Here is a 20,465-nt window from a genome sequence, read left to right on the forward strand (position 1 = left end):
CATGGCTTGGAAAGCCTAGGCCTGTGGCAGCTGACAGTCACAAACAGGGCCCAAAAGTTAAAACTCAGCATACAGGAAACCAGATCCTGGTGGAGTCAGTAAATTAGCATATTCATCTGAGTCAGTTTCACTTAAACTAATTAAGGTTCCCTTTGCTCACCATCCTTTGTTGAATTTTCTCAAGCTTTTTATGATTCAATGAAACACAAGCTTGTGGATTCCTTCCTAAGATGCTTAATAGACTAGCATGTCAGCAAATAACTTCTTTTCAGGGAGGTGGTGAAATGCAGGGGTGACTGACAATTGCTTAATTCCTAGAAAAAAACACAACACCAAAGAGAGCAGGTTGGGAAATGAGTACAGAGACATGAAAGCTTAATCTGCAATTCTAGGTTTTAGTGCAGAGGGGATTAATATAAAAATGGAGAGTGTTCCTATTGATTTCTGAGGAAAAAATATATCAGATTATTCCTTCTATGCAGTTTATTCATTAAGCATTGACAAAGACACCATTTCCCCATACTTTGGCTTTTCTTATCTGTCATCAGAGACAGAAATTGATTTTTTTTTTTTTTTATTTGGGGCTGTCAAATCTGAATGACGAAAATAGCTTGCAAATTAGCTAAAAGATTTACCGGGCTAAATGTATGCTTTTTGCTATTTGGTATAGTAAGAGTTGAGATTTTAGAAAGAGGATCTGTGGATAAGGCCTGGGTAAGAGGAAGAAGTCATTAAAATTACAAAGCCTTAGCACTTTTACAGAAAATTGAACTTTAGGGAAGAAAAATTGGGTGGTATTTGTTACATGGTTGATTCTTCCCAGCTGGTCTATGTTCAAATACTGGGCATCTTCCATGTGTGGGAATGGCAGTGATGGCGAGGGCAATCCAGCATGTAGGTTTCCATGTGGGGCTCACATAGGGCTTTAGTGATAAGATTTGGTCAGAACCTGAGAGCCTGCCTGCATCACTTCCAGAGTATTCAGTGATGTCTGAAGTTTCTCCCATTAGGATGACATTTATATCTTGGCTTCATCATTTGGGTTTCTGAATGTCCCTGTTATCAGGACAGAGAAATATCTTAAACATTAATAGCTACCAAAAGTCTAGATTAATTGCTTCCTACCCCACAGTGAGGAAAACCCACTAAAATAGAATGCATGTGTGCCGGGCAGTGGACAATGATTAAAATGATGGGAATAGTTCTGCTGAAAGTGGAAGGAGGGACAAAAATAAACATGCTGAACATTCCAGAGCAAGAGTTCATGCTGTGGTTCTGGAAGATTCAGATATTCAGGGGATGATGAATGAAAAATAGGTCTTTGGATCATAGCAACACATTTTTGTATGTTTTCTTTAAAGAAAATTTTAACCATTAGCCATACTTGTTGCTCTTTCTGTTTAAAATGCAATTTAAGAAAAAGGAGCACCTGCATGGCCCAGTCGGTTAAACATCCAACTTTCGATTTTGGCTCAGGCCCTGATGTCAGAGTCCTGAGATGGATCCCCTAACGGCTCTGTGCCGGGTGTGGAGGCTGCTTAAGATTCTCTCTCCCCCTCTCCTCTGCCTACCCTCCTCCACTCCCCTGTTGACACATGCACTCTCTCTCAAATAAACCAATGAATACATAAATGCAATCAACTATGATTGAAAGCATAACGATAGGAGAAACGGTTTCACCCCGGGCACAGATACCTGTTCTGCATAAATTCCAGGCAATTCCAAGTATTTGTATCCAATTCTATCATATTGTAAGCACTATACTATTATTTAAAACTTCAAAGCTATAGTCAAAACACAACTAAAATGCCCCATTACATATGTTTTCTTTCAGAGGAATCAACCAATAAAACTGGAAGCAGCCGTTAACTTCAGGTAATCATCTGCATCTGAGAGCTCAAGGCTCCAAGAACTACAAAGAACGTTTGCTGGCAAGGTCATGCAAAAAGGATTCCCTGTTTTGATGTGACATTCAAAAACATTTTATGAGACAGTGGTGCCAACTTGACTTCTTAGCTTTACAGTCGTTCCCCCTTGTCTGCGGGAAGAAGTTCCAAGACTCCCTCCCCCACAGCAAATGCCGGAAACCTCAAGATAGTACCCAACCTTATACACACTTTGGGTTTTTTTCCTTATCCATACAGACCTATGATAACTTTAATTTATGAATTAGGCACAGTAAGAGATGAATACCCAAACTAATAGTAAAGTAGAACAATTATAATAATACGCTATAATAAAATGTGAATGTGATCTCTCTCTCTTTCAAAATATCTTATCGTAGGGCCCTCATGCTTTTTGGAAGGCCGCGCCTGCGCAGGAGGTGAAGTGAGCCAATGACGCAGCATTGTGACGTCGCAGTAGCTAACGCTACTGTTGACCTTGTGACGCCACAAGCCTGCGTCAGGAAGATCATCTACGTCTGACTGGGGTTGACCTTGAGTAACTGCGGAAAGCGATGCTGTGGATAAGGTAGGACTACTCTACTACGTTGTGATTTTTGGTGTAAGGATTTTTTTAATAGATTTTATTTATTCATTTGACAGAGATCATAAGTAGGCAGAGAGGCAGGCAGAGAGAGGGGGAGAAGCAGGCTCCCCGCTGAGCAGAGAGCCCGAGGCGGGGCTCGCTCCCAGCACCCTGGGATCATGACCTGAGCCAAAGGCAGAGGCTTAACCCACTGAGCCACCCAGATGCCCCCTAAGGATTTGTTTTGTATTGCTAGGAGGCGAAAAAAGTCACTTCTCGAAAACTGCATGAAGAATAGTAGTTCGTCTTTAGTACAGAGCCCTGACGTGGGATTTTCCCTCTTTTTCTGCTCTCATTACATTCTATTTGCAGATAACAACTGGAATAATCTTCTAGAAATGTAAATGGGATTATTTCACCCTCTGCTTAACTTTCCATTGCTTTTCACATATTTAAAATTTAAACTCCCCCACTTGTGTTATGAAGGTGGAAGGAATGAGTGAGTCCTTTCTCGTGACACTTTCCCATTTGCTTACTTGGTTCCAATCACACAGACATCTTTCTGTTCCTAGATAAATGGCCTGCTTCCTTCCGACCTTATGCCTTTGTAGTTGCTGTTCATACTGCCTAGAAAGCTCTGCTCCCTGATTTTCGCATGACTGGCTGCTTAATCGGGTTCCACACTCAAATGGGTTTCTCCTTCCGAGTAAGGTCTTCCTTGCCCTCCAAGCCTAGGGGTAACTTTGATCCCAGTCAACATCACATCACCTGGCTTTTTTCTTTTTTAATTCTGTTTTTCATGATTTGAAATTATCTTGTTCAGTCCTCCGTTTACTTTTTGTCAACCCTCTGCAAGAATGTAACTCCTTGGAGAAGAGTCATTGTCTCATTGTTTCCTTCCATATTTCTGGACTGATAACAATCTGGAGTTATGTAAATATTTCTTGAGTGGATAAATGAATAAATTATTTCTTTTCTTGGTTGGTTAGTTGACAACCCGTAGAAACTGCACAGTAGTAAAGTAGATGTATTCTAATTAGTTTGTATACACAGAGAGATTAGCAATTATTGTTACCAACTCCGAGGAGATTAGGTTTCTCTGACCTTTAACCAAGTAAGAATAGACCTTTGTGTCTCAAAAAAACCAAATAAATATAAAAAATAAATGGCACTGGTTCGTTAAGAATGTAATCTCTTCAGATTAGTCAATCTGAATAATTAGTAATACAAATTACTAATTAAGTAAATACCATACCAATTAAAAACAGGGATGAGGAGGGAGTTCAAAAGAGGTTGGAGGGTAGACATTATATAGATCAGCCTAGAGAATTCTTATTCTCATTGTCGACACCAAGGGATAAGCCTGTGACCTAAAAGGACATTGACAGAGGGCCTGGCAGTGACCCTCCGATGCTTTACATGAAGAAATGTGAGGCACGTGGTGAGGAAACCAATCTCTGTATTTAAGCAGCATTTAATATAGGGTAAGGAAAGTTTTTCGACAAAGGAAAGGGTTGGGGTTGCAGTGACAGAACAGTCTATGGAGTGTAAGAGAGTGAGTATGTATATAGACTAGCAGGTAACAAGCGGCTAAAACAGATATGAAGGGTCTTCTGAAAGGGAGAAAAAGTTTCTAGAAATAGAGGTTGTGTTTAGAGGGAGAAAGGGGCTATCTCAATTTTTGTCCTTAATGAAGGGAGAGAAATGGAGTATAGTGTTGGGAGCTAGTGGTAGGGAAATAAATAAAACTCCCTCTGCTTAACTTTGCATTAACTTTTTGGAGCAGTTAACAGAGGCAGATGTTTTCTTATTTACTTATTTGAGAGGGAGAGAGCACAAGGCTTGAAGGGGGGAGGGGGAGGAGAGGGAGAGGCAGAGAGAGAGAGAGAAGCAGACTCCCCACTGAGCAGGGAGCCCACGTGGGGCTCCATCCCAGGACCCTGAGTTCATAACCTGAGCTGAAGGCAGACACGTAACTGACTTGAACCACCGTGGCACCCCTAGAGTCAAATATTTTCTGCCCACTGGTCACCATTTCAAGCCACTGTGTAGATACGGTTAGCTAGCATACAGAGCTAGCAAACAATAACTGCCTTGGGCAACTGAACCCATTTCAGGGATGGCTTTGCTGATGTTACACTTTTTATGAGAAAGCTCCCCCACTTGCCTCAGGTAGTGACAATCAACCGGATTCAGCAAGGGGCCAAGACCAGTAGTGAAAGTCTTTCTACAGCTTGGTAAATTTATGAATGACCCTGCTACATTGAAAGTAACTCTGGCTATCCAGAGACTCCAAAAAGAGTTCTTGTTGCTTTGCAAATATGACTATGTAGACTTTGGCTGATGGACAAATGACTCATTGCCCTTGAAAATACTATGGAAATGCTATGCTTTGCATCTGTCTCAGGTTTAATTTGCTTTTGATGGACATTGTGATGGCAAACAATTTAAAGTAAAGAAAAACAAAATGTCATCTTTTGGGGTAGATGCTAGTATTTGAAGTCAAATGAGGGAAGTGGTTTTAAAAATGTGCTATTTCTTGTGTCCTTTTATGCCGCAGGGAAAAATTTTTATTCTTACTCTCATTTAAAAGTCTGTGACTGCAACATTCATTGTAAATGAGAAAACATTGTCCACCTGAATTTTATAGTGGGTACACAAGGGTTTGGCAATAAATCGTTTAGGAGGCCCTGTAACTTCAATTACTGTTGTAATTTCAAATAACTGAACAACTATTTGTGTGTGTGTGTAATAATATTCTGTGAAAGCTCACAAATGTTTATTGGAAATTCCTTGTAAAACATCAGATGCTTTTTGTTCTGGAGCATTGGGCTCAAAACCTTTAATTTATTGGCTAGAATGAATTGTTCTAGTACCAAGACAGTATGATGGCCCCTTTAATTCACTTAGCGTATTTGGCATATGCAGATGATATATTAATTAAAACAAAACAAAACAAAACATTAAGGATTCCTTTAAATAAGTTTTTCCATGAAGGCCTGAAAGGGTCCATGCCTCTTCTCCCAGGAAGTTTCCTTGACACTGGGAAAATCAGATTTCCTAAATATAACTTGATATTATCCTTTATTTACCCCAGAAAGATAAGATGGCAAAACAGCATGCCCAATTCAATAATAGATAAGAAACACACACTTTATATTTTCTGACAGCTGTGTAACCTTTGGTCCATTTGGATGTTTAGAGAATTTTTCTTTTTGTACTTTGTGGGAATTTTTTAAAAAAGATTTTATTTATTTATTTGACAGAGATCTCAAGTAGGCAGAGGCAGGCAGAGAGAGAGGGGAGGAAGCAGGCTCCTTGCTGAGCAGAGAGCCCAATGCAGGCCCAATCCCAGTACCCTGGGATCATGACCTGAGCCAAAGGCAGAGGCTTAACCCTCTGAACCACCCAGGCGCCCCATGTACTTTGTGGAAATTTTAAAGATATATGGCAAAGAGTTTATATCAAACAAAATGACCTACTTAAAATAGAAAAAAATTGAACCAGTTCCATTCATCTGAGCCAGCAGAAGCTGAAAAATCCTTGATAATGTTCTTCTCTACTGATTGTCTCACTTCAGAGAGACACTCCTTTAATTTTCTGGACACTCCTTATTTCGGAGGGACTGAAACGTTATCAGCTGGAACACCCCTTCAGATGTGCACCCCAGATTCTCTCCAGGAGACCTTTGGGCTCTTCACTCTGCGTTATTATCTGATAAGAAAGCACCCATACCCACACACCAACTGTCACTCAAGTTCCTTGCATGCCAGCCATCCTCGAAAGTGACCTAACTGTGCAGGTCTGTCCGTGCTGCCCCAGGGACACCTGGGCTCCCCGGCTTAGTGGATCCACCGCAAGGCTCCACCATGCTCTGTGACCCACTCACCACTTAGCTTTAGGTGATCTTCAGGATTTAAGATTTTGTCACCTTCTTAGTCTCAGGTGTCTACATCACCCTGCCATTCTCTACTTTACTCTAATTACTTATGACTCACAGAACTCAGAGACCATTCAGAATGTGAAAAGTTGGAAAGGTCTTTAAGAAGTTGAATAATCTGGGCGCCTGGGTGGCTCAGTGGGTTAAAGCCTCTGCCTTCGGCTCAGGTCATGATCTCAGGGTCCTGGGATCGAGTCCCGCATTGGGCTCTCTGCTCAGCAGGGAGCCTGCTTCCTCCTCTCTCTCTCTGTCGTCTGCCTCTCTGCCTACTTGTGATCTCTCTCTGTCAAATTAAAAAAAAAAAAAAAAACAAACACTACAAAAAAAAAAAAAGTTGAATAATCTGACTTCCAAAACCAACACTTTCCTCCTTCCTGATATTCATTTCTTTGAGAACTTTTGCTGTTCTCCAGATCCTACATTGCTAATGTGAGAATAATCCTCATTAATGGAGATTCCTCAAGAAGTTGAAAATAGAGCTACCGTACGATCCAGCAATTGCACTACTGGATATTTACCCTTAAGATACAAATGTAGTGATCCGAAGGGGCACCTATGCCCCAATGTTTATAGCAGCAATATCCACAATAGCCAAACTACAGAAAGAGCCTAGATGTCCACTGATAGATGAATGGATAAAGACGATGAGGTATAGATATACAATGGAATATTATGCAGCCATCAAAAATTGAAATCTTGGGGCACCTGGGTGGCTCAGTCATTAAGCATCTGCCTTCAGCTCAGGTCATGATCCCAGGGTCCTGGGATTGAGCCCCACATTGGGCTCCCTGCTCTGTGGGAAGACTGCTTCTTCCTCTACCACTTCCCCTGCTTGTGTTTCTTTCTCTTGCTATGTTTCTTTCTGTTGAATAAATAAAATCTTTTAAAAACAAAAATGAAATCTTGCCATTTGCAATCATGTGGCTGGAACTAGAGGGTATTATGCTAAACAAAAGGTCAGTCAGAGAAAGACAATTATCATATGATCTCACTGATATGAGGAATTTGAGAAACAAGACAGAGAATCATAGGGGAAGGGAGGGAAAAATGAAACAAGATGAAACCAGAGGGGGAGACAAACCATAAGAGACTCTTAATCTCAGGAAACAAACTGAGGGTTGCTGGAGGGGTAGCTGGGCAATGGACACTGGGGAGGGTACATGCTATGGTGAGTGCTGTGAATTGTGTAAGACTGATGATTCTCAGACCAGTAGCCCTGAAACAAACAATACATTATATGTTAATAAAAAAAGTATAATCCTCATTACTCACTTTCTAACAAATTGTAAAATTATTTGAATGGACATTGAACCTATTGCTATTTAATTCTGCTTGTTTTCTCTTGGAGCCAACAGGGGAGGACGCGGGGGGTAGGTGGAAGGAGAGAGAGAAATATGTCAGTGTGCACATATCCTTGTATACATGCCATCTGTGAAAAACTGGTGTCTAGAATTCTACAATTTTTTTATTGAGATATAGCTGACATATAACATTGTATTAGTTTTAGGTGCATAACATAATGATTCAATATTTGTATGTATCTATCACAAAATGTTTGCTGCAGTAAGTTCTGGTTACCATTCAACACTATATATAGTTACAATCTTTTTTCTTATGATGAGAACTTTTAAGATCTACCCTTACTAACTTTCAAATATCAAACACAGTATTGTTAACTGTAGTCACCATGTTATATATATTTCATCTCTAGGACTTCTCTATTTATAACCAGAAGCTTGTACCTTTTGACCACATTTACTCATTTTTCCTACCCCTCACCCCAGAATTATAGAATTTAAAGGCCCATTTTCAACATGCCAGTTATTGTATCAGAAAACTCCAGTTCCTTTTTGCTTTTTTAAAATGAAAATTTCGGGGCTCCTGGGTGGCTCAGTTAGTTAAGCAACTGCCTTCTGCTCAGGTCATGATCCTGAGTCTGGGATCAAGTCCCACATCGGGCTGTCTGATCGCCAGAGAGTCTGTTTCTCCCATTAACCTCTCTCCTCTCATGCTCTCTCTCTCTCACACTCTCTCTCTCAAATAAATAAATAAAATCTTAAAAAAAAATAAAATGAAAATTTCAGTCTAAAACATGATTTCCTTAATCATAGTCTCACCTTTTTAGAACATTTTTTATTTTGGTTTTGGTTTTAAGTTTTATTTTATTTAAATTCAATTAATTAACATATAGTATATTATTAGATTCAGAGGTAGAGTTCAGTGATTTATTAGTCTTAAGTGATACCCAGGGCTCATTACATCATGTACCCTTTTAATGCCCATCACCCAGTCACCCCATCTCCCCACTCTTGCCCCTCCAGCAATGCTCAGTTTGCTTCCTATGATTAAGAGTCTCTTATCGTTTGCCATCCCTGTCTGATTTCGTCTTGTTTTTCCCCCCCTTCCTTTCCTCTATGATCTTGTGTTTTGTTTCTTAAATTCCACATATGAATGAGATCCTATGATAATTGTCTTTCTCTTTATTTCTCTTTATTTCACTTAGCATAATACCCTCTAGTTCCATCTACATCATTGCAAATGGCAAGATTTCAATTTTTTTGATGGCTGAGTAGAATTCTATTATATATACATACATACCACATATTCTTTTTCCATTCATCTGTTGGTGAACATCTGGGCTCTTTTCATAGTTTGACTATTGTGGACACTGCTGCTATAAACATTGGGGTGTAGGAGACCCTTTGGATCACTGCATTTGTATCTTTGGGGTAAATACCCAGTAGTGCAATTGCTGAATTGTAGGGTAGCTCTATTTTCAGATTTTTGAGGAAGCTCCATACTATTTTCCAGAGTGGCTACATCAGCTTGCATTCCCACCAATAGCATAAGATGGTTCCCCTTTCTCCATATACTCGCCAACATCTGTTGTTTCCTTTGCTACTTTTAGCTGTTCTGACTGGTATGAGGTGGTATCTCATTGTGGTTTTGATTTGTATTTCCTTGATGTGAAGTGCTGCTGAGCATTTCTTCATGTGTCTCTTGGCCATTTGTATGTCTTCTTTGGAAAAATGTCTATTCATGTCTTCTTCCCATTTCTTTTTCAGATTATTTGTTCTTTGGGTGTTGAGTTTGATAAGGTTTTTTAATAGCATTTGGATATTAGCCCTTTATCTGATAAGACATTTGCAAATATCTTCTCCTATTCTGTTGGTTGTCTTTTGCTTTTGTAGACTGTTCCCTTTGCTGTGCACAAGTTCTTTATCTTGATGAAGTCCCAATAGTTCATTTTTGCCTTTGTTTCCCTTACCTTTGGAGGTGTGTCTGGGAAGAAGTTGCTGCCCCAGGATCACAGAGGTTGCTGCCTGTGTTCTCTAGGAATTTGATGGATTCCTGTCTCCCACTGAAGTCTTTCATCCATTTTGAGTTTATTTTTATGTCTGACATAAGAGAAAAATCCAGTTTCATTGTCCTGCCTGTGCTTGTCCAGTTTTCCCAACAGCAAATAGTCTCTTGTTGAAGAGACCCTTTTTTTCCATTGGATATTCTTTCCTGCTTTGTTGAAGATTAGTTAACCATAAAGTTGAGGGTCCATTTATGGGTTCTCTAGTCTTTTTTTTTTTTTTTTACATTTTATTTATTTATTTGTCAGTGAGAGAGAGAGCACAAGCCGAAGGGAGCGATAGGCAGAGGGAGATGCAGGCTTCCTGCTGAGCAGAGAGCCTGATGTGTGACTCATCCCAGGACCCTGGGATCTAGACCTGCGCCAAAGGCAGACATTTAACCTACAGAGTCATCCAGCCACCCCCAGAGATGGTTTTTCTAAAACTAATTTCAATGTGACTAGATTTATATACAGTTTTATGTAGGAACTGCTTACCTCTGCAGACAGATGGGCCAAAGTGGGACAGAAAGCTGCTATCCAGGGGCTCAGGTGCCTATTAGAAGTTGATTCCATTTAAAGTGGCAAATTTAAGAAAGGAAATAAGAGTGATTCAGAATCCTTTCAGAAATACCAAAATTCTATGTAAAAATAGAGAATCTATACTTAAACGATCTCAGGATATGAAATTCTATCAATTACAGTTTTCTCCCTATTAAGACTGGGAGTAATTTACTCATATTTGGAAGCTGAAGTGAATCTGTCAGGCGTGCAGAGTTGAGTGTTTGATAAACTAGTGTGTGTCAGAGCCGAGATTTGCTTACTCTGTGAGGGAGCCCCCCTCTCACAGTTGAAGTTGCGTCTGAAAAAATATCTGAGACAACTTCCTGGACGTATTCTGTGTTGTTTCTGTCAAGTCTGAAATTCGAAGGATGATGTTTGGGATCAGGCAGACAGAATATTTAGGTATTCTCAAAAATAAATGGACGCTACTTCCAGCATGAGAACGTTGACCTGAGTCATGAGCAAAGCAGGTGGGAGAGTGGGCAGGGCCGAGTGCTTACACACTTCCGAAACGTTTGCAAGATGTGATGTGCTCTGAGGAACCAGTGAATAGTAATCAGACTCATATTTATCCACCATTGTAATTCTGAAGGTTTTTAAATGACAAATTCAGTAATCTTATAAAATGATAGATTATAAACCACTATTTTGTACTTCATAAATATATAAGCATGCATACTGGAATTCATTTTGATAGGAAATTCATGTCTTTTTAATCAGAAAATTGATGTCATTTATTATACCCCAAGTGTCATTCTATTATTCCTTTCTGGGAAGCCCTGAAGTAAGCTGATCAAAGAAAAGAGCACTACATTGTAAAATGATAAATTTTATGCCGGTTTGATATGAAAGAAGCTATGCTGTATAATGGGAAAAAATGTCTTTGAAGCAAAAATTTTAGAAATGATTCCCTTACTCTTACAAAATTAAAAGATAACATCCCTTGATCAGAAAGAGTCACTCCCAGGGCCACTTTTCCTTTCCCTACCTCAGAGAATTTTTGTGAGGAGAGAGAGAGAAGATGTAAAACTGTTTATTCATTTATTCTTTCAAAAAATTACTGAGTGCTCATTTTATGGAAGTTTCTAATAGAAAATCGGATCTATAAACTATCTAATCTATAAAAGCAGTTTACATAGCAGTGCATTATGGCTGTTTTCTTTCACCCCGCACGGTGCCTTTCTAAGCAGTATATACAAGCACACTGAGGAAACTAAGGGAGAAGGAACTGCGGACTTCTTGTTGGTTAATGGTGACCACACACACAATGTCTTTCCCCCTCCCTTTGCTATTTCTTCAGTGCAGTCTGTAGTAACTTGAGTATGGAAACAATCCTCAATAAGTGGGTGACTTCCCAAAATTTGGGAGTGTCCTTTGGAATGGATGTTTTAAGTTACCAAAGTCTCACAGAAATCCCTGGAGTTAGATGTAGTTAGAACTGAACTGAAATTCTGCCTTAACATTTATTTCATCCATGGAGCCTTTACTTAAGATTGAGGAAGGTAATGTCTGTCCTGGCTGAAAGCATTTATTAAAGAAACCAGTTATAAAGCACCTGGTGTCTGGCCCAATAGGGTAGGGGGCCTGACCAAGAGTGGTGAGGGTCTTTCATGACACAAGCCCCCCTGGGGCTGTCTTCTGTGGGATGGGGTATAAGATGGTGGGGTGGTCCTTTAAACTGTGAGTCCCCTTGATTTGCACTGAAACTTCTTGGGAGGGAAAATATCTCGTAGTTCAGTGAAACTGATGATTATAAACATTCAAGAGTATGTAGCAAAGAAAATCTCTCAGAGTGAACTCAGGACACTGCCAGTTCCACTCAGCCAAAGCCCACCAAGAACACATCTATAGAGGGAGCCAGGGACACAAACTTTGGGGACAGTGAGGCATTTTGGTAAGAAGTAGTAAGGAAGGACTTTCAGTATTTGGACCTGTGCTGGGGATTTGGGGGATGGTTTAAGAAAGCAGAGCTTTACTCTAGATTGGCTGCTGTCAGGAAGGGGGTGGTAGTGGAGAGAGGTAGGTTGACTAAGGGAGTATATTAATCTGCTAGGGCTGTCTGGAACATTTCCCAACACCACCAAGCAGTCCTCCAGTTCTCAGTGGGCACCAACTGGGTGTCCTACAAATTTAACACTGTCTATGTGGAAACAGCGTCAGATCTCTCAGGTTAATGGCTCAGTCCCATAAGGCTGTCTCTACTTCAGATGCCAATTCAAATTGTCCCCTCAATTTCTGACTGGCTATAAACTGATTTCCCTCAACTTCCTCCTAGGGTTTATTAATTTGCTATCCTGGCTCATAAAGCTCAGGAGAACATTTACTTACAGTGATTATCAGTTTATCATAAGGAATGCAGATGAATATCCGATGAAGAGGTATATGGAGTTCTGGAAAGGTCTCAAGAACAAGAGCTTCTGTCCCCATGGGACTGGAGTGAACCACGCTCCAGGCACAAGATATTCTCCAGCCCAGAAGCTCATCAGATCTTGTTGATCAAGAGTTTCATCTCCAGCCCACCACTCTCCTACCCTTCACAGAGGTTGGTGGCTGAGACTGAAATTCCAACTCTGTAATCACTTGGTCTTTCTAGTGACCATCTCCATCGTAGGGCTATGTAAGGGCTCCACCCTAAGTCACTCCATTAGCACAAACTCAGGTGTGACCCAAAGGGATTGCTTTGAAGAACAAGACACCCCTGTCACTTAGGAAATTGCTAGAGTTTAAGCTCTGTGTCAGAAACCAGGATGAAGACCCAATCTATTTCCTATTATACCACAGGCTGCTGTAACAAATTACCACAGACTGGGTAGCTTAAAAAATCGAATTTGTATCTTCACGATTCTAGAGACTAGAAGTCTAAGGGCAAGGTGTTGTTAGGGTTGGTTTCTTCTGAGGCCTCTCTCCTTGCCTTGCAGATGGCCCTCTTTGAGTCTTCACATGCTCTGCCTTCTGTCTCTGCATTTTAATCTTTTCTTTTTATAACAACTTAATTGACTCAATCATATTGAGTTAGGACCCACTCTGGTGACCTCATTTTAACTTATCTTTTCAAGATCCTACCTCCAAAATAGTCACTTCCGAGGTACTGCAGTTTAGGGCTTCAATGTATGAATCTTGAAGGGCCACAGTTCAGCTGATAAGAGATGTCTTAAATAATCTTATCCAGAAGTTCAAACTAAGGTAAGGCATTACTCATACTAGCGAGGGTCGGGGTGTGTGATCATTAATGTGGCTTTGCCACTGTTCATATTTTGCCTGTGTTAGTTGTTTCTGTCTTGATTCATCCTGGCCATAGAACATCCTTATCTGATGTTGATGTTCTATGAAATTGTTTATGTTCAACAGGAGTACACCAAGTCCTACCTGGTAGTGCCAGGCCGACTCCTAGATGTTAGGGACTGCTGTTCTCTTTCTCAGCATCATTAAAAAAAAAAAAAAGAAAAGAAAAAAGACAAACGGAAATATACTAGTTCATATTGCTATCCTTTTAAAACTATCCAAATAGGCTGGCACCTAATAAGTGTGAATAAAACCTCTTCCTAAGCAAGATAAGTGAAGAAATAAGTTGCAATGAGAACTGTGATGCTAAACTATATCACCAGACTCTTGCATAAATTGGTTTATTAAGAACTGAAATAAGAAACAAAAGGCTATCTTGTGATCACTCAGAATAACAGGGAAGGCTGAGCACATACTGCTTAAGTGAGGGGTAAGCACATGACACCATAGACATGGTAACATCTTGGAAGCGACCAAGAAGCCCTTCAGTAAGTGACTGGATAAATAAACCGGTAAATCCAGACAATGGAGTGCTAATGGGTTCAGTGCTACGAAGAAATGAGCTCTCGTGTCATGGAAAGACATGGAGGAAACATAATTGTGTATCACCAAGTATAAGAAGTCAGTCTGCACACTGCTATTTGTATGTATTAAATGTTTCATTACAAAAACGTAAAAGTATTCTGTCTTTATATATGTTATTATATCTGCCTTATACAACTTCCAAAGCTGACAGGATGCTCAGGCAGAGACACTGAGATATATTTAAATATCAGGAAGTTGCCAGTTCTGAGTGCAGTGAGTTCTACTAGTCTGTAGTAAGGCTACTGGTTATTACCTTAAAGTTCTGTTTAAAAATAATTCCCAGGGCGCCTGGGTGGCTCAGTCAATTAAGCTTCCGCCTTAGGCTCAGGTCATGATTCCCAGGTCCTGGCATAAAGCCCCATGTCAGGGTCCCTGCCTTTTAGGGAGTCTGCTTCTACCTCTGCTTGCTACCTTCCTCTTTCCACTCCCCAACCCGGGCTCATGCTCTCTCTCTCTCTCCATCTCTCAAATAAATAAGTAAATAAACGAAATCTTAAAAAAAAAGAGAATAATTTCCCATCCTTAACAACTATAAAAAAAAGTGACAATAGTGACTGCTATCACATGGGGACATTAAAAAAAGGAGATTTCAGGGATATTACAACAGTATTAAAGTTCCCTGTATGACTATGTGATACAAAAAAAGTTTAAATAAGCCACCTTCAAGTTTAGCATTGGGGCCTGAAGAAGAAAAAGATATGAGGAATATGTCAGGACAACAGCAAAAGTCTGAGACATTGTTTTTGTGTGGAAAAAAATCCTCCTCGCTGTGCAGAAATCTCTAGAAATGTTATACTCTAGGGTTCGAGAGACCGAGATGAAGCAATATAAAAATAAGCTCTCTTCTGGAAGAAACCCGAGCTGAAAACTGATGAAATAAGGATGGTGCCAAGGTTCAGCTGCATTTTTATCTCACATGCCCGCCTGCATTCAGATTTGACCAGGTCATGAGGTAAAATGGGTTTGTCTGGTCATGCCTGGTGGCCATTTATCTCCATAACGAACCCACTCAATGACACAAAGGCAAGGAGAGAGTAAATCAGGCCATTTCCAAATGTGATTTTCTAATTTGCCTAAGAGACCGAGACCCTGTTTGACAACTGCCTAGATAATTCCACTGACAAATTATGTTAATGATTATATGAATTTAATTACTTCCTAATTTATACACTACCATTGTCCGCGAATAATGCAAAGCCACTTAATCAGGATATTTATATAGTGCCTCACATTTAATGCATTTTAGCAGGTTTTGTCTGTTCTTAAAATAAGGCTGTGAGTCCAGGATCAACAGCTCACTTTCACAGCTGGCGAAGCTACAGTCCACAAAGATTAGTTGACCTGCTCTGTTGTGAGGGAGGTATTGGTGTTGTCTTCTTGCTAGGTGGGGAGTGAAACAGAAAAGAAGCTGATTGCTAAAGAAGACATACCTAGTTTGAGGTGGGATTTGGAAGTGGGATTTCGACACAGATTTACTGGCCTCAGGACTTTACTGGTAGTCATCAACTACCGTGGTATATTACCTTTTCTAAATGTTGTTTTTATGGAGGGTTTAGCCAATTAAAAAAAGTCACTCAGTTGATTCATATTTCCAAATACTATTTGAAGAACATGGATGCAATTTAGAGTAAATTTCAAATTCTTCTGATTCTGTGAGACATTTTATTTTGATTTCTGAAATATTGGTCCATCTAGAGAATTCTGCTTATATTTACTTGCGTGATTTTACCCAGTAAATTCTAAGAGAAAGTTAACCTTGGTGGAAATACATCTGCTGTTTTATCTGTGGAGAAACCCTGAGTCATTGCAGTTGATTTCAAAAAGAGTTCAAAATAATGTTGTTAACCTTTACTGTTCATTGTGTGCCCTCCACAAATATGTTTTCAACCTGACAAAATGGAATTGATTACCCGTGACTCAATTTCCTTGCTATTAAAATACCACTAGTCTCCAAAGCATTAAAGAAGTTAAAATAAGAATATAAGAAGTGACAGGGGAAAATTAACACTGGATGCTATCCCATTTAAAATTTGGGTCTTTTAGTCGTGAGGAAAAGCCCAGAGTGACTTTTGGAGACATTTTCTGAGAGCTACTTACCATGTATTTAGTCAAAGTAAACACATGAATGAACTGTCTGCTTTTGCTGAATACTAAATAGCGATAAAATGTTACTGTTCTAACTCCGGTTTCTCTGGCCACAAGGTTTTGAGACTAAGGATGCAGAGTGGCTGACACCGACACCCTGCAGTTCAGTCACCTTCCTCCAGGGGTCACTGGAACCCAGCCTCTGTATAAACCATTCCTCTGTGTGGGGGTGGAATAGGTAGTCCTGGAGATGGGTCATCCCACTTCTGGAGAGCTTGCCTGGGGGCTCCCTTAAGAATCCAAAGCCCGGAAGTAATGCCATCGACTCACTACTCCCGCTCTGATGCCAGGCTAAGCATTTCTCTATGACGCAGCTGCTGATACCTGGGCAAGATGCCTCTATGTGGGTGCCCGAGACTCGAGTCTCCTGCAGTGGATGATGACGACCTTTATCTTTTTCGTGCTCTCCTCCTTTTAGGACGTAAAACTGATCCTCCCACACGAGCACATGTCTTTGAACCATTCTGACGGTTCTGAAATATAGTTGAGAAGCTTCCAACCTGCATCAGCCCCACTTCTCTGGACTTTGGTGCTTTTTCCCCTTGTATTTCTTTCTGGGCAGTCACCTCCCTAGGATTCTGTCAACAGATTAGACATAAGTCTTGTGAAAGCTTTTACAACAAGTTTTTCACTTATAATGTAGATTTCTGCAAGTATGTTGTGGAGAAATAAATTAGGAATGTTCTATAACAATTAGAGAAAAATTAAAAGTTAATTATAAAAGAATTAAACACGAAGCAATTAAGCATCAGGGGGAAAAAACCAAAATATAACATTTAAGTTTAAGGGTGGCATATAAAATTCCAGTTACAAGTTAAGTCCTGGAGATATAATATACACCATGTTGACTATAGTTAATAATATTATGTTTGAAGATTTTGAAATTTGAAAATTGCTGAGAGAGTTAATCCTAAAAAGTTCTTATCACAAGAAAAAAACTGTCTTTGAGTGTGGTGACAGATGTAAATGAGGCTTATTATGGCAATCATTTTATAATATATACAAACATGGAATTATTATGTTATACCCTGAAACTAATATAATGTTGTGTGTCAATTATATCTCAATGAAAAAATAAAATAAACATAAGGATGATAAATATAACATGTCACAAGTGCTTCTTTAAAACCAAGTAGTTTTAGGCTTATGCCTAGGCATGTTGGAAGTGTGAATGGCTCACACCTAATATTGTCTTTAAAACTGGCCTATTTTACAAAGAACGTAATGGATGCAACTTTTGCCTAACGATTGGGAAATGGATATTCATTGTGAGAGCCCAGTTGTCAATAAGACCTTCGTGAGCTTTTGAAGAAGCGCTATGCTCAGTATTGACTTTGCTTTTGGAATCTAGGACACAGCTGAAATTGCTTAGCGCGCAAGACTGACTGTCTCATCTGGAGTAATCTTCTCACAATCTTTTTTTGGCCTAATAGATATTTCAATCTCACACATTCGCCAAACCAGACATCCGCTCTCTTCTCTTTTCTCTTTCTCCTTGAAGAGAACCGATAGTTCTTTGAAATGTGAAAACAAAAACCAAATAGCAAACTTCGGTTCTAAGATTACAGTTTAATAGGAGATAACTCGCTCATAGAACAAACTTTAGAACCCTTGTTCTATGCTCATAAGTGACCTAATTTAGCCCTGAAAAATAATAATTTTGTTTATTCATTGGTGGAAGACATTTAGTTTATTTCTAGTTTTTGGTAATTATCAATAAGAGCTGCTAAAAAGTTTTATATGCTAGTTTTTGTTTTTTTTTTTAAGATTTTATTTATTTATTTGACAGATGGAGATTACAAGTATGCGGAGGCAGGCAGAGAGAGGAGGAAGCAGGCTCCCTGCTGAGCAGAGAGCCCAATGCAGGGTTTGATCCCAGCACTCTGAGATCATGACCTGAGCCGAAGGCAGAGGCTTTAACCCACTGAGCCACCCAGGTGCCCCTATATGCTAGTTTTTAACAAAAAAGTATAGCACTAGTTACCAGGGGTGGGAATAGGGGTAAAAATTGACTACAAAGGCAAAGTGGAATTTTGGGGGGTGAGGGTTAATGAAATTATTCTGTATTTTGATCATGGTACAGACTGAATAACTAACTATATGTACTTGTCAGAACTCATAGAGCTGTTCACTAAAATGGGAGTTTTACTATATGGAAGTCATGCCTTAATAAAAAAAAAAAAAGTAATAGTTTTTATTTAGTTTTTCCCTTACTGCATCTCACTTCTTTTGTGAAGGAGTTCTGAAAGCATCAAGGACATACATTAGAAAAGAGTACAAGAAGTTAAGAGAGGAATTACATAATCATATCATACAAATGATATGACAGATAAAAAACATTCATAGAAAGTGAAATAGAACTGTTTGCTCCCTGGTTAAGTAGGATGGTGGGGTATTGTGACAGACACTGGCTATGTGTTTCTTTTTTTTTTTTTAAGATTTTATTATTTATTTATTTGACAGACAGAGATCACAAGTAGGCAGAGAGGCAGACAGAGAGAGAGGAGGAAGCAGGCTCCCCGCTGAGCAGAGAACCCAATGCAGGGCTCAATCCCAGGACCCTGGGATCATGACCTGAGCTGAAGGCAGAGGCTTTAACCCACTAAGCCACCCAGGCGCCCCTGGCTATGTGTTTCTTAAAATCGGTTTATCTACCTCGTGGGCTCACTATCAGATGATAATTTCCAACCTCCCTTGCAATTATGTCTGGCCATATGACTAAGTCCTGTAGACATTTTCATGCCGCTTCCAGGCTTGGCCCATTAAAAACTTATAACTCTCTACTCTTTCTCCTTGCACAAATTCTGGGTAGATACAGAAGATCCACCAACAGATTTAAGTTCCTGTGGACTTAAATGGAATTGCTAAGTGGAAGCTACCTGGGTTTCTGAGTCGCCATATGGAAGGAAACCTTCAAATGGAGTGTAATGGGAATAAAAAAATAAACTTTCATTTTGTTAAAGTAATAAGAATTTATTAGGTTTCTTTGTTCTAGAACTCTGTGTTACTTTCCCTAATCTGAACAAAAAACAATCAAATTTCTTTGCCTATTCAGGCATATTAAAAGCTTGGAATTTTTGGTAAGAGGAAAATGAGATGATAAATCCATGAAGATGGAGGGCTTCAGATATTTTTGGATGTGGCATTTTTGGTGGGAATATTTTGAGGGAGTTTTTTTTTTTTTTTTTTTAAAGATTTTATTTATTTATTTGACAGATGGAGATCCCAAGGAGGCAGAGAGGCAGGCAGAGAGAGACAGAGAAGCAGGCTCCCTGCTGAGCAGAGAGCCCGATGTGGGACTTGATCCCAGGACCCCGGGATCATGACCTGAGCCGAAGGCAGAGGCCGTAACCCACTGAGTCACCCAGGTGCCCAAGGGAATTTTTTTGACCTATAGGTTTTAAGAAAACTTTTTACATTTCATTTGAATTGTTATGTGGTAGCTAATTTGTCTTATTAATGGAAAGGGCATATTAAAAACATTCTGCTATGTTGGTAGATTTCTGTTTCTCATTGTCTAATTTTTTGTTTTGTGTTCACTGAACTTATGTTATTAGTTGCATATAATTTTAGAACTGATATTCTTCCATGTATACTGAAACATTTCTAAAATCTTTTATCATTATGAATTGACTTGTTTCTTTTTTTAAAAGCTATTAAGACTTCATTTATTTATGAGAGATAATGAGAGAGCATGAGCAGTGGGGAGAGGGAGAAGGCGGCTCCTCAGGGAGCAGAGAGCCTGACATGGGACTCCATCCCAGGACTCTGAGATCATGGCCCGAGCTGAAGACAGACACTTAAGTGACTGAACCACCCAGGAGACCCTGAATTGACCTATTTCTAGTAACGCTCTTAGCTTATGAATGAATTGTTGGTATTAATGGAATCATGCAAGCTTTCCTTTGGTTAGTATTTACTTAACATACACACTTCTACTTATTATGGCTTTTACTTTCTATATCTCTATGTTTTTGATATATTTCCTATAAATAAGATATAGCTGAATTAAATAGTTTATAATTTTCTTTTTCTTAAATTGAAACATTTGGTCCATATAATCTTAAATTATTAACATATTTGGAATAATCTCTCTTATTTTATTTTGTGATTTCAGGGTATCTTACCCACAGAACGGTT

Source organism: Neovison vison, chromosome 12 (genome assembly GCF_020171115.1).
Source record: "Neovison vison isolate M4711 chromosome 12, ASM_NN_V1, whole genome shotgun sequence".
NCBI lineage: Eukaryota > Metazoa > Chordata > Mammalia > Carnivora > Mustelidae > Neogale > Neogale vison.